The following is a 13,046-nucleotide window of genomic DNA, read 5'->3' on the forward strand; positions in this document are numbered from 1 at the left end:
GTGTGGAAAAAAAGGGACCCCTGTATAATTTTTTTTACAGGTATTAGATATTTTGTCCTCTCCCTTACTATTATCAGGATGAGGGAGGTACACTTAATGACAGTTGGAAGGTGGCCAATAGCATGCCCACCTACCCAATGATTATTAAATATCCCAATGGTGGCAGGTGGGAGCTGGAGTACATTATAGCTCTCACCTCTTTATTAAGATTAGAGCTCCAACCCACCAACCATGGGTAGTGACTGGTGCTGACACTAGGTCCTCCCCATTTATCAATTTTGGAGATCCAACTGGTCACCCATGGGTGGAGGCCAGAAGGACACCAGATTCCCCCAATTCCCCCAACTTAAGATTCCAATAATTGTCAAATCATTAAGACAGAAATAAAACAAATAAAACCAATTAAAATAATAAATTAGTTCCGACCGGTCTTTGCAATTTAATCTGAAGGGTATGGTGAAGGATTGCACCGTCTAGCCCTTTGTTTACACTGTGTTTTATTATTATTGGTGGGTGATTATGTCTATAAAACTCTATGCTGTTTCCATGTACATTGTAACACTGTATTGATACCCACCCCATACATTTATTTGCTGTATGTAACCCTCTGTAGCAGTCAGTTTTGCTGTTCCACAGAAAATAAACCCACCATCGGATCAGAAGAATCAGATGTTAAATGCACGAAATCTGATTAGGAAACGTATTTCATCAATGAGATAATAGATCAAATCTGCTGCTATTTACCACACCTTCATGATACAAAGCTCAATAAGAGTAGGGATAACCTCATTTGTGAAAAACACCAGATTAGCTGCATCATTATCTTGTAGTCCACGCTGATCAATATAAACTGACCCGGGGGGCGGAGCCAAGACCTCGAGCTGAGCGGACGCATACCGCGTGAGCTCCCGCACGACTTGATAATCTTTGGGGGATCCCCCCTCAACTAACACCCTGAAAGCAACAAAACCATGCCATACTGGTCGGGGGTACAGTGCTGATTCCACAGACCCCCTACTCGAGCATTCAGGCGAGCGGGTTGCTGCGGACGAGCATTGCGGCCTGCGGGCAACAGAGCTGGGGGAAGACGGCCGATTTCCCCGCTCTAAAGGTGCCTTGCGGATAAGCTCCACTCCTACCCCCCCCTCTGGACCGGTGGGGGATATCCCGGTCCCCACTGGTTGACCCTCGGCGACCATTACCACACTCACCTCTTGCTAAATCCTGGCGGCTTCCCGTACACTCAAGATGGCGGCAGACTCTGAGACAGACGCACAGAATCAGCATACTCCTCACGGCAGCCACACGGACACTGTCCTGCAATGGCTAGACAAAATATTTGAAAACTTTTGGCTAAAGCTGCAACAACGTACGAGGTCTGGTTTCCAGGAACAGAAGCAGGAAACAAAAAAGACCCAGCAGACGCGGCGCTGTGGGCCTCCCCCGAGCGATCCTAAAACACGAGCACTTACCCATGCTGCTAAACGCCGGCCTGGGCTGAGAGCCCATCAAAGTGCTGCCTCTCTGACTATGACAAGGAGAGTCCACCGTCCGCGACGCACACTGCCTAAACCAATCTGCCCAGGGAAGGGAAGAGAAATGGACACCAAAGTCCGTGGCCTAATGCTGCAGGTCCAGCAAAGCCGGAGGAGAGCCTGCCACACAGAGCCTCACCGAATACTCGTGGGGTCTATACAACAACCTCACTCTCATACAGCAAAAGGGCACCACTGCGTCCCCTTCAAGGCAAGACACAGAGGAAGGCAGCATGCAACCCTCCCTCTGACCATCTACATGAAACCTGGCTATCATCGAGGACATTTGGGAGAACAAGAGGTGACCTTAAAGTAGGAGGGGAGATGGACTGCCTGAGACCTGCTAGTGGTATTGGATGATCCCATGCTGACCGAAATCCTCACACCATCCTGTTTAATAGTGCAGATCTTAGTTATTTCATGTTATGTGCCCGTACTATAAAGTGTTCCCAGTGAATCTGTTTCCTTATCTTACCCTCGTTTATGTTCATACCCAGTGGAACTTTTACAAAAACTAGATTGAGTTACTCATAGGCTCAGCATGTTTACTTTTACTTTTCTTAACCTCTAGTTTAATCACTTGGCAACTTACATGTCTATGTTTCTTCACAGCTCATACATTGCCTTACTGAGAATAAGCCTGTTTTCTTTAAAAAAATAAAAATAAAAAAAAAAAATGTGCAGCATATCTAGACCTTATCTGTCTAAACATTGTGGTTCTACCTCTTGTCATAAGTCACTATGTCATTACAAAAGCTTGTATTTAACACTGCACACCTTAAATAAAGAATTAAAAAAAATACATTTAAACTGACCCACACACATAGAGTATCTTTATTTTTTAAAGACACAAATGGCAGAAGTGCTCTTTAAACTATATGAAAAAGGTTGGCTAATATCTGATTCTTTGTCGGGGGTTGTTTATTTGTTAAATACATTTTCTTTGTGATAGAAAACAAATTCAGGTATCAATACAGGAAATGCTGTTGCTAGTGTTTACATTACCATCACTCTCACTTTCATCTCATTTGTAAATGTGATATGATATTTGGTTGGAGGGCTGCTGCAAACATCAGTCAATTTAAAGGATCTCAGTGCTTTTCCCATTGATTGGAATGCTTAGCGAGTGCCAGGACTTGATGGAATAGTACATTTTAAACCACACAAATGCTTCTGCCTTTAACAATTGAGTGTGGTCATTTCAGGATGTAACAAAAGCCTTGGTAAAATGTAAAGTAACACTCCAAGCACTACAGTGGGCTGTAGTGGTTATGTTCCCAGGAGTGACCTGGCACCCACCCAGAGTAAGTAGTCAAACTATTTAAGGGTAACTTGACAACTTACCTGGATCAACAAGGAATGGCTCACTGCCTTCTTGGTAGCAGAAGACTTTGCATGGAGTTTACACTGAGGTAATATATTCTGTGCTGTAATGGCTGGTTTGCTGAGTGCATCAGCTGAGCGTTTTCAATCAACGATACAGCCCTATGCAGCTGGGATTAGGTCTGTGGCAGAACTTCAAGGACAAGTTGAGGCGGTGGTAGGTGTCATCATAACCCAGGTATGTTGTAGAATTCTTTGATTACAGCTTGATGACTTACTTTAAGAGGGTACTAGGGCAATCCTGGCTCCATACTACATAACTTACTACTACATAGCATGCTACAACATACTAAACCATATAAAAGTTTGCTTTAATGGCTATGGGGCTGTGAGCGTTCCTCTAAACTAAGGTTGTGTATGGAATAACGTGAATGAAGCTTAGTCAATTTAAAAAGGGTAAAGAAAGAGTTTAGTAACACTTAGAAGGTTTACCTTTAATTTCTTGTGAGAGAAAAAAAAAGGCTATATTTATTATTTAATAATAAATAATTTTACAGACAGTTCCATTAATTAAAATGTTGGTGTGTTTATACATATATATTTATTTGTGTTTTATAAGTCATTGTTTAGGAAGATAACCTCAGATGTGGATACTACTATTTAATTTCTTGGTGCCCTACTAACACTCCCAATTGTTCTGCTTTTAGATATGCTTGTGGTGAGCAGAGGAAAAAAGACCTGCTGAAGCACTCCCTGCATGGTGTGGGGGGGGGGGGGGGGGGGGGGGGGGGACAGACAATTTTTCAGTGGGTGAAGACAGCCAGCTTGTCAGGTGGTGGGGCCAGCCAGCTTGTCAGAGGGTTGGGCCAGCCAGCTTGTCAGATGGTGGGGACAGCCAGCTTGTCAATGGGTGGGACCAGCCAGCTTGTCAGAGGGTGGGGACAGCTAGCTTGTCAATGGGTGGGGCCAGCCAGCTTGTCAGAGGGTGGGGCCAGCCAGCTTGTCAGATGGTGGGGACAGCCAGCTTGTCAATGGGTGGGACCAGCCAGCTTGTCAGAGGGTGGGACCAGCCAGCTTGTCAGAGGGTGGGGACAGCTAGCTTGTCAATGGGTGGGGCCAGCCAGCTTGTCAGAGGGTGGGGCCAGCCAGCTTGTCAGATGGTGGGGACAGCCAGCTTGTCAATGGGTGGGACCAGCCAGCTTGTCAGAGGGTGGGGACAGCTAGCTTGTCAATGGGTGGGGCCAGCCAGCTTGTCAGAGGGTGGGGCCAGCCAGCTTGTCAGATGGTGGGGACAGCCAGCTTGTCAATGGGTGGGACCAGCCAGCTTGTCAGAGGGTGGGGACAGCTAGCTTGTCAATGGGTGGGGCCAGCCAGCTTGTCAGAGGGTGGGGCCAGCCAGCTTGTCAGATGGTGGGGACAGCCAGCTTGTCAGAGGGTGGGGACATCCAGTTTGTCAGAGGGTGGGGACAGCCAGCTTGTCAATGGGTGGGGACAGCCAGCTTGTCAGAGGGTGGGGCCAGCCAGCTTGTCAGAGGGTGGGGACAGCTAGCTTGTCAATGGGTGGGGCCAGCCAGCTTGTCAGAGGGTGGGGCCAGCCAGCTTGTCAGATGGTGGGGACAGCCAGCTTGTCAATGGGTGGGACCAGCCAGCTTGTCAGAGGGTGGGGACAGCTAGCTTGTCAATGGGTGGGGCCAGCCAGCTTGTCAGAGGGTGGGGCCAGCCAGCTTGTCAGATGGTGGGGACAGCCAGCTTGTCAGAGGGTGGGGACATCCAGTTTGTCAGAGGGTGGGGACAGCCAGCTTGTCAATGGGTGGGGACAGCCAGCTTGTCAGAGGGTGGGGCCAGCCAGCTTGTCAGAGGGTGGGGACAGCTAGCTTGTCAATGGGTGGGGCCAGCCAGCTTGTCAGAGGGTGGGGACAGCTAGCTTGTCAGAGGGTGGGGCCAGCCAGCTTGTCAGTGGGTGGGGACAGCTAGCTTGTCAGAGGGTGGGGCCAGCCAGCTTGTCAGAGGGTGGGGCCAGCCAGTTTGTCAGTGGGTGGGGACAGCTAGCTTGTCAGAGGGTGGGGCCAGCCATCTTGTCAGTGGGTGGGGCCAGCCATCTTGTCAGTGGGTGGGGCCAGCCAGCTTGTCAGTGGGTGGGGCCAGCCAGTTTGTCAGAGGTTGGGGACAGCTAGCGTGTCAATGGGTGGGGACAGCTAGCTTGTCAGAGGGTGGGGACAGCTAGCTTGTCAGAGGGTGGGGACAGCCAGCTTGTCAGTGGGTGGGGCCAGCCAGTTTGTCAGAGGTTGGGGACAGCTAGCTTGTCAATGGGTGGGGACAGCTAGCTTGTCAGAGGGTGGGGACAGCTAGCTTGTCAATGGGTGGGGACAGCCAGCTTGTCAGATGGTGGGGACAGCCAGCTTGTCAATGGGTGGGACCAGCCAGCTTGTCAGAGGGTGGGACCAGCCAGCTTGTCAGAGGGTGGGGACAGCTAGCTTGTCAATGGGTGGGGACAGCCAGCTTGTCAATGGGTGTGGCCAGCCAGCTTGTCAGATGGTGGGGACAGCTAGCTTGTCAGAGGGTGGGGCCAGCCAGCTTGTCAGAGGGTGGGGACAGCTAGCTTGTTAGAGGGTGGGGCCAGCCAGCTTGTCAGAGGGTGGGGCCAGCCAGCTTGTCAGATGGTGGGGACAGCTAGCTTGTCAGAGGGTGGGCCTGCCAGCTTGTCAGAGAGTGGGGCCAGCTAGTTTGTCAGAGGGTGGGGCCAGCCAGCTTGTCAGAGGGTGGGGACAGCTAGCTTGTCAGAAGGTTGGGACAGCCAGCATGTCAGAGGGTGGGGCCAGCCAGTTTGTCAATGGGTGGGGCCAGCCAGCTTGTCGGGACAGCTAGCTTGTCAGAGGGTGGGGTGAGCCAGCTTGTCAGAGGGTGGGGGCAGCCAGTTTGTCAGAGGGTGGGGCCAGCCAGCTTGTCAATGGGTGGGGCCAGCCAGCTTGTCAGATGGTGGGGACAGCTAGCTTGTCAGAGGGTTGGGCCAGCCAGCTTGTCAGATGGTGGGGACAGCCAGCGTGTCAATGGGTGGGACCAGCCAGCTTGTCAGAGGGTGGGGACAGCTAGCTTGTCAATGGGTGGGGCCAGCCAGCTTGTCAGAGGGTGGGGCCAGCCAGCTTGTCATATGGTGGGGACAGCCAGCTTGTCAGAGGGTGGGGACAGCCAGTTTGTCAGAGGGTGGGGACAGCCAGCTTGTCAATGGGTGGGGACAGCCAGCTTGTCAGAGGGTGGGGCCAGCCAGCTTGTCAGAGGGTGGGGACAGCTAGCTTGTCAATGGGTGGGGCCAGCCAGCTTGTCAGAGGGTGGGGACAGCTAGCTTGTCAGAGGGTGGGGCCAGCCAGCTTGTCAGTGGGTGGGGACAGCTAGCTTGTCAGAGGGTGGGGCCAGCCAGCTTGTCAGTGGGTGGGGACAGCCAGCTTGTCAGTGGGTGGGGACAGCTAGCTTGTCAATGGGTGGGGCCAGCCAGCTTGTCAGAGGGTGGGGCCAGCCAGTTTGTCAGTGGGTGGGGACAGCTAGCTTGTCAGAGGGTGGGGCCAGCCAGCTTGTCAGTGGGTGGGGCCAGCCAGCTTGTCAGTGGGTGGGGCCAGCCAGCTTGTCAGTGGGTGGGGCCAGCCAGTTTGTCAGAGGTTGGGGACAGCTAGCGTGTCAATGGGTGGGGACAGCTAGCTTGTCAGAGGGTGGGGACAGCTAGCTTGTCAATGGGTGGGGACAGCTAGCTTGTCAGAGGGTGGGGCCAGCCAGCTTGTCAGTGGGTGGGGCCAGCCAGTTTGTCAGAGGTTGGGGACAGCTAGCTTGTCAATGGGTGGGGACAGCTAGCTTGTCAGAGGGTGGGGACAGCTAGCTTGTCAATGGGTGGGGACAGCCAGCTTGTCAGATGGTGGGGACAGCTAGCTTGTCAATGGGTGGGACCAGCCAGCTTGTCAGAGGGTGGGACCAGCCAGTTTGTCAGAGGGTGGGGACAGCTAGCTTGTCAATGGGTGGGGCCAGCCAGCTTGTCAATGGGTGTGGCCAGCCAGCTTGTCAGATGGTGGGGACAGCTAGCTTGTCAGAGGGTGGGGCCAGCCAGCTTGTCAGAGGGTGGGGACAGCTAGCTTGTCAGAGGGTGGGGCCAGCCAGCTTGTCAGAGGGTGGGGCCAGCCAGCTTGTCAGATGGTGGGGACAGCTAGCTTGTCAGAGGGTGGGCCTGCCAGCTTGTCAGAGAGTGGGGCCAGCTAGTTTGTCAGAGGGTGGGGCCAGCCAGCTTGTCAGAGGGTGGGGACAGCTAGCTTGTCAGAAGGTTGGGACAGCCAGCATGTCAGAGGGTGGGGCCAGCCAGTTTGTCAATGGGTGGGGCCAGCCAGCTTGTCGGGACAGCTAGCTTGTCAGAGGGTGGGGCGAGCCAGCTTGTCAGAGGGTGGGGGCAGCCAGTTTGTCAGAGGGTGGGGCCAGCCAGCTTGTCAATGGGTGGGGCCAGCCAGCTTGTCAGATGGTGGGGACAGCTAGCTTGTCAATGGGTGGGGCCAGCCAGCTTGTCAGATGGTGGGGACAGCTAGCTTGTCAGAGGGCGGGGCCAGCCAGTTTGTCAGAGGGTGGGGCCAGCCAGCTTGTCAATGGGTGGGGACAGCCAGCTTGTCAGAGGGTGGGGACAGCCAGCTTGTCAGAGGGTGGGGACAGCAAGCTTGCAGAGGGTGGGGACAGCCAGCTTGTCAGAGGGTGGGGACAGGAAGTCAGCACTAATTAACAGACAATATGCAAATGAGCAGCAACCCAAACGAAGGAGACCCCTCAGATCCTTCAAAAAATAGAGAAAGCAATACGAAAATATGGAGTAGGACTGCGCCAACAGAAAATAAAATGACGTAAAATAGTCCCAAATAAATCTCACTAGAGCAACAATAAATAGTCAGGAATACTTGATAAAATGTAGATGAGTAGACTCTCCAGTGGTCCAATGTCTCAGGGTGTTCGTTATATGGAAAAAAAGAGAGACAGAGGCAGCCAATAGTGCAATAAGTCTAAAATCGAAAGTGCAAAAAAAATTGTAGGAGGTAGAAAACTCACATTTAAAAGAGCTATGTCCAGCTCTGGTGTGAAGGGCATAATCCCCGCTTATGGGATATGTGAAGAAAGTGCGTCTATCAGCACCGTCTGGTCATTCAAGGCTCCAAAGAGGAATAGAAAAGGCAACAATAGTGCTCTCAATTATGATAAAAATAGGTAAAAGTAAATAAAATAATACTCACAAGCATAGAGCAGAAGCACTGCTCTATTGATAAAGCGTTGGTGGTATGATCCCCACCTTGGATTTCTTTAAGTACAGGAACAAAAAATTGACAGGAAGAGTAAAAATATTAAAAGTGCATAAAAATACAATAAAAAGAGGATTCACACAGCAAAGTAACCAAAAGACTTTTATTGATCTAAAATACACAATATAAAATAACCATAACGCGTTTCACCAATATAGGCTTTCTCAAATGGTATTGTCAATGGGTGGACCCGCTCTTAATGGATATTGCTAGTGACGAACCATATGGGCTTTGCTACTGACACAAATTGTTTTACTGGTGATGCCACCCCACCTCGTCCCGATTATCTGAGCGCCATGGTTTGGAGGTATGAAAAAACAGCAAATGATGTATACTGCTTGAAAAAGGGCACATGGAATTTGATCCTGTAGTCTGCGTATAGCCACCATACAGACACATAGAGCTTGTGCAATAAATAAGGGCTACTGAAAGGATCTGGATGAAAACCAGTTCAACCATCGGCTTTAAGGTAATGCAGATAGTCCCATCTGCCATATATTAATATATGCAGGGTAATTCCAATTTTAGGATAATAGCTGAGATGGAAACATAACATAGCTGATATTCCCATTTTGGCAATTTAACCTTGAATTTGTAAATGCAATGTTCCATGCGTGACAATTCATGAATAACCCTGAAATTAATCCAAGCAGTGCATCATGCTTACCTTATATCCTAGACCTGCTTTGCATAATGTTCATAGTAATGCAACATAACATAATTTAATAGAAATATAGCTTGAAAAAGACTCAAGTCCATCAAGTTCAGCCTTTCACCATTTTCAGTTAATGCTGGAAATAAAATTGTTATTTAAAAAAAAAATGAAACAATAACAGTTGAGTCCAAAAATGTGGAGATCTCGACTCTTTATTATTTGTTAGTGTGGCTAATTGTTTCATTACATTCTTTGATAATACTCATTCTGTTTATTTCTGATTCCTTTCTGTTTGGTGAATGTTTTTAGATAAAAAGCTATTTAGGGGTATTCTCTTAGAAAACTGTGTTAAAACATTTGTAGGATGTCCATGCTTTTTGCACACAGGTATAGTGCTTGTTTTTATATGTACAAGGTGTGCATGAAGAACGATGAGAATTTTAAAAGAATCCAGGGCATGCAGAACTACCACAACCTGAGGGGCCCTATCAATTTGATCAGGGGCCCAGCCTGATGCAGTGGCTCTTTAATAGTGCAACAGGGCCCATTTTAGTGCTGGAAAGAGATAGGAGTGGGTGTCTAAAAAATATGCAAATTGTGATCTGTGTAGATGTGTGTATCTGTGTGTGTGTGTGTATGTGTGTATTTGTGTGTATGTGTGTATCTGTCAGTGTGTGTGTATATGTGTATATGTGTATATTTGCTTGTGTCAATGTGTGTACATGTGTCTGTATCAGTGTGTGTATATGTGTGTATCTGTGTGCGTGTATACATGTTTATATTAGTGTCAGTGTGTATATATGTGTGTCAGTGTGCGTACATGTGTGTATGTGTCAGTGTGTATATATGTGTGCAACTGTGTGTATATGTGTATCTGTGTGTGTACTTGTCAGCCAATGTGTATGTGTACATCTGTGTGTGTTTATGTGCGGAGCAATGTATGTGCATATGTACATACATCCCAGCAATAAAGCGCCAACTCTACATACAAACACATTCAAACACAATACATAAGTAGATCACTGCTTTCAAATAGCAACAGGGCAAATAAACACACAACAGCATTCAAATGTCATCATTACACACAAATGTACACAACTCTGCAAAACATTATTAAAAACAATTACAAAACAGGTTCACATCACCAACAGCTGAGGTCCATATTATGTAATTTGCAGTGGACCTCATCTGTATGGTGTGAAACTTGCTCATAGGGTTAGCACAGTTTTTATTTATTTATTTACTTATTATTGGTAAAATGTTCAATTTTGAGTTAGCCTCTTAAACCTTTCGAGAAACCATTATGTGTGAGTAGTGATGTCGCGAACACAAAATTTTCACGAATGGCGAACGCGAACTTCCGCAAATGTTCGCGAACCGGGCAAACCGCCATAGACTTCAATGGGCAGGCAAATTTTAAAACCCACAGGGACTCTTTCTGGCCACAATAGTGATGGAAAAGTTGTTTCAAGGGGACTAACACCTGGGCTGTGGCATGCCGGAGGGGGATCCATGGCAAAACTCCCATGGAAAATTACACAGTTGATGCAGAGTCTGGTTTTAATCCATAAAGGGCATAAATCAAATAACTTTCCTAAATCACAATGGATATGGATTGACACCTGACATATGACATATTGACACCTTGACATATGGATTGACACCTATCCTAAGGATCCCTGATACACACTGACACAGAGCAGAATAGGGACTGTTCCCCCTTCATAGGGTCACTTGGCAGATAGGGATTGACACCTATCCTAAGGATCCCTGATACACACTGACACAGAGCAGAATAGGGACTGTTCCCCCTACATAGGGTCACTTGGTAGATATGGATTGACACCTATCCTAAGGATCCCTGATACACACTGACACAGAGCAGAATAGGGACTGTTCCCCCTACATAGGGTCACTTGGCAGATATGGATTGACACCTATCCTCAGAGACCATGATACACACTGACACAGAGCAGAATAGGGACTGTTCCCTCTACATAGGGTCACTTGGCAGATATGGATTGACACCTATCCTAAGGATCCCTGATACACACTGACACAGAGAAGAATAGGGACTGTTCCCCCTACATAGGGTCACTTGGCAGATATGGATTGACACCTGTCCTCAGGGACCCTGATACACACTTGGGGGGACCTACTGTCCTCCCCCTGCCCCCACCCCTGCGTGGTGGGTGGGGGCCATAAATCACAATGGGGGGAGGATCTACTGTCCTCCCCTCTCCCCGACCCCTGCGTGGTGGGTGGGGGCCATAAAAATAATGAGGGGGGGTCCTACTGTCCTCCCCCCAGCCCCCACCTCTGCGCGGTGGGTGGGGGCTATAAATCACAATGGGGGGAGGATCTACTGTCCTCCCCTCTCCCCGACCCCTGCGTGGTGGGCGGGGGCCATAAAAATAATGAGGGGGGGACCTACTGTCCTCCCCCCGGCCCCCACCCCTGCACGGTGGGTGGGGACCATAAATCACAATGGGGGGAGGATCTACTGTCCTCCCCCCGCCCCCACCCCTGCACGGTGGGTGGGGGCAATAAAAATAATGAGGGGGGTCCTACTGTCCTCCCCCCCGGCCCCCACCGCTGCGTGGTGGGTGGGGGCCATAAATCACAATGGGGGAGGACCTACTGTCCTCCCACCCAGCCTCCACCCCTGTGCGGTGGGTGGGGGCCATAAAAATAATGAGGGGGGGACCTACTGTCCTCCTCCCGCCCCCACCCCTGCGTGGTGGGTGGGGGCCATAAATCACAATGGGGGGAGGATCTACTGTCCTCCCCTCTCCCCGACCCCTGCGTGGTGGGTGGGGGCCATAAAAATAATGAGGGGGGGTCCTACTGTCCTCCCCCCGGCCCCCACCCCTGCACGGTGGGTGGGAGCCATAAATCACAATGGGGGGAGGATCTACTGTCCTCCCCCCGCCCCCACCCCTGCACGGTGGGTGGGGGCCATAAAAATAATGAGGGGGGTCCTACTGTCCTCCCCCCAGCCCCCACCTCTGCGCGGTGAGTGGGGGCTATAAATCACAATGGGGGGAGGATCTACTGTCCTCCCCTCTCCCCGACCCCTGCGTGGTGGGCGGGGGCCATAAAAATAATGAGGGGGGGACCTACTGTCCTCCCCCGGCCCCCACCCCTGCACGGTGGGTGGGGACCATAAATCACAATGGGGGGAGGATCTACTGTCCTCCCCCCGCCCCCACCCCTGCACGGTGGGTGGGGGCAATAAAAATAATGAGGGGGGTCCTACTGTCCTCCCCCCCGGCCCCCACCGCTGCGTGGTGGGTGGGGGCCATAAATCACAATGGGGGAGGACCTACTGTCCTCCCACCCAGCCTCCACCCCTGTGCGGTGGGTGGGGGCCATAAAAATAATGAGGGGGGGACCTACTGTCCTCCTCCCGCCCCCACCCCTGCGTGGTGGGTGGGGGCCATAAAAATAATGAGGGGGGGACCTACTGTCCTCCCACCCGGCCCCCACCCCTGCGCAGTGGGTGGGGGCCATAAAAATAATGAGGGGGGACCTACTGTCCTCCCCCCTGGCCCCCACCCCTGAGCGGTGGGTGGGGGCCCTAAAAAACAATAATGGGGGGACCTACTGTCCCCCCCCAGTCCCCACCCCTGAGTGGTGGGTGGGGGCCCTAAATAAAATCCCCCCCCAATCAAAGGTGACTAGGGGTCCCCAAGCCCCTAGTCACCCACCCCCGCACCCACAAAAAAGTTACCCCCTACCTACCCCCCTCACCCTAAAAAATAGTGAAGGGGGAATAAAATAACTAACCTGTAAAGAAAAATTCAACTTACAATTTGACGTCTTCTTTTTTCTAAAATCATATTTTTTCAGCCCCAAAAAAGGGCAAATAAAAAGCCATTAGAACCGACGCAATTTAAAAAAAAAAAAAACGAGCGCAAAAAACAAAAATCCATCTTCACCCATGGAGGGCTCCGCGCAGAATGAGCTCTGCAAGGCGGGGGAAGGTTTATAAAGCCTTGCCACGCCCTGCAATTAGGCTAAGAACACTCTGATTGGCTGGTTTAAGCCAATCAGAGTGCTCTTTGTCATTTTACACAGCGTGGGGAAATTCCAAAGAACTTTCCCACGCTGTGTAAAATGACACAGAGCACTCTGCTTGGTTAGATTCCAAGCCCAAAAATCACAGTGCTCTGTGTCCGGGGGGGAGGACAGTAGGCCTCCTGCAGTAACACAGAGTGT

This window comes from Pelobates fuscus, chromosome 7 (assembly GCF_036172605.1).
Source record: "Pelobates fuscus isolate aPelFus1 chromosome 7, aPelFus1.pri, whole genome shotgun sequence".
Taxonomy (NCBI): domain Eukaryota; kingdom Metazoa; phylum Chordata; class Amphibia; order Anura; family Pelobatidae; genus Pelobates; species Pelobates fuscus.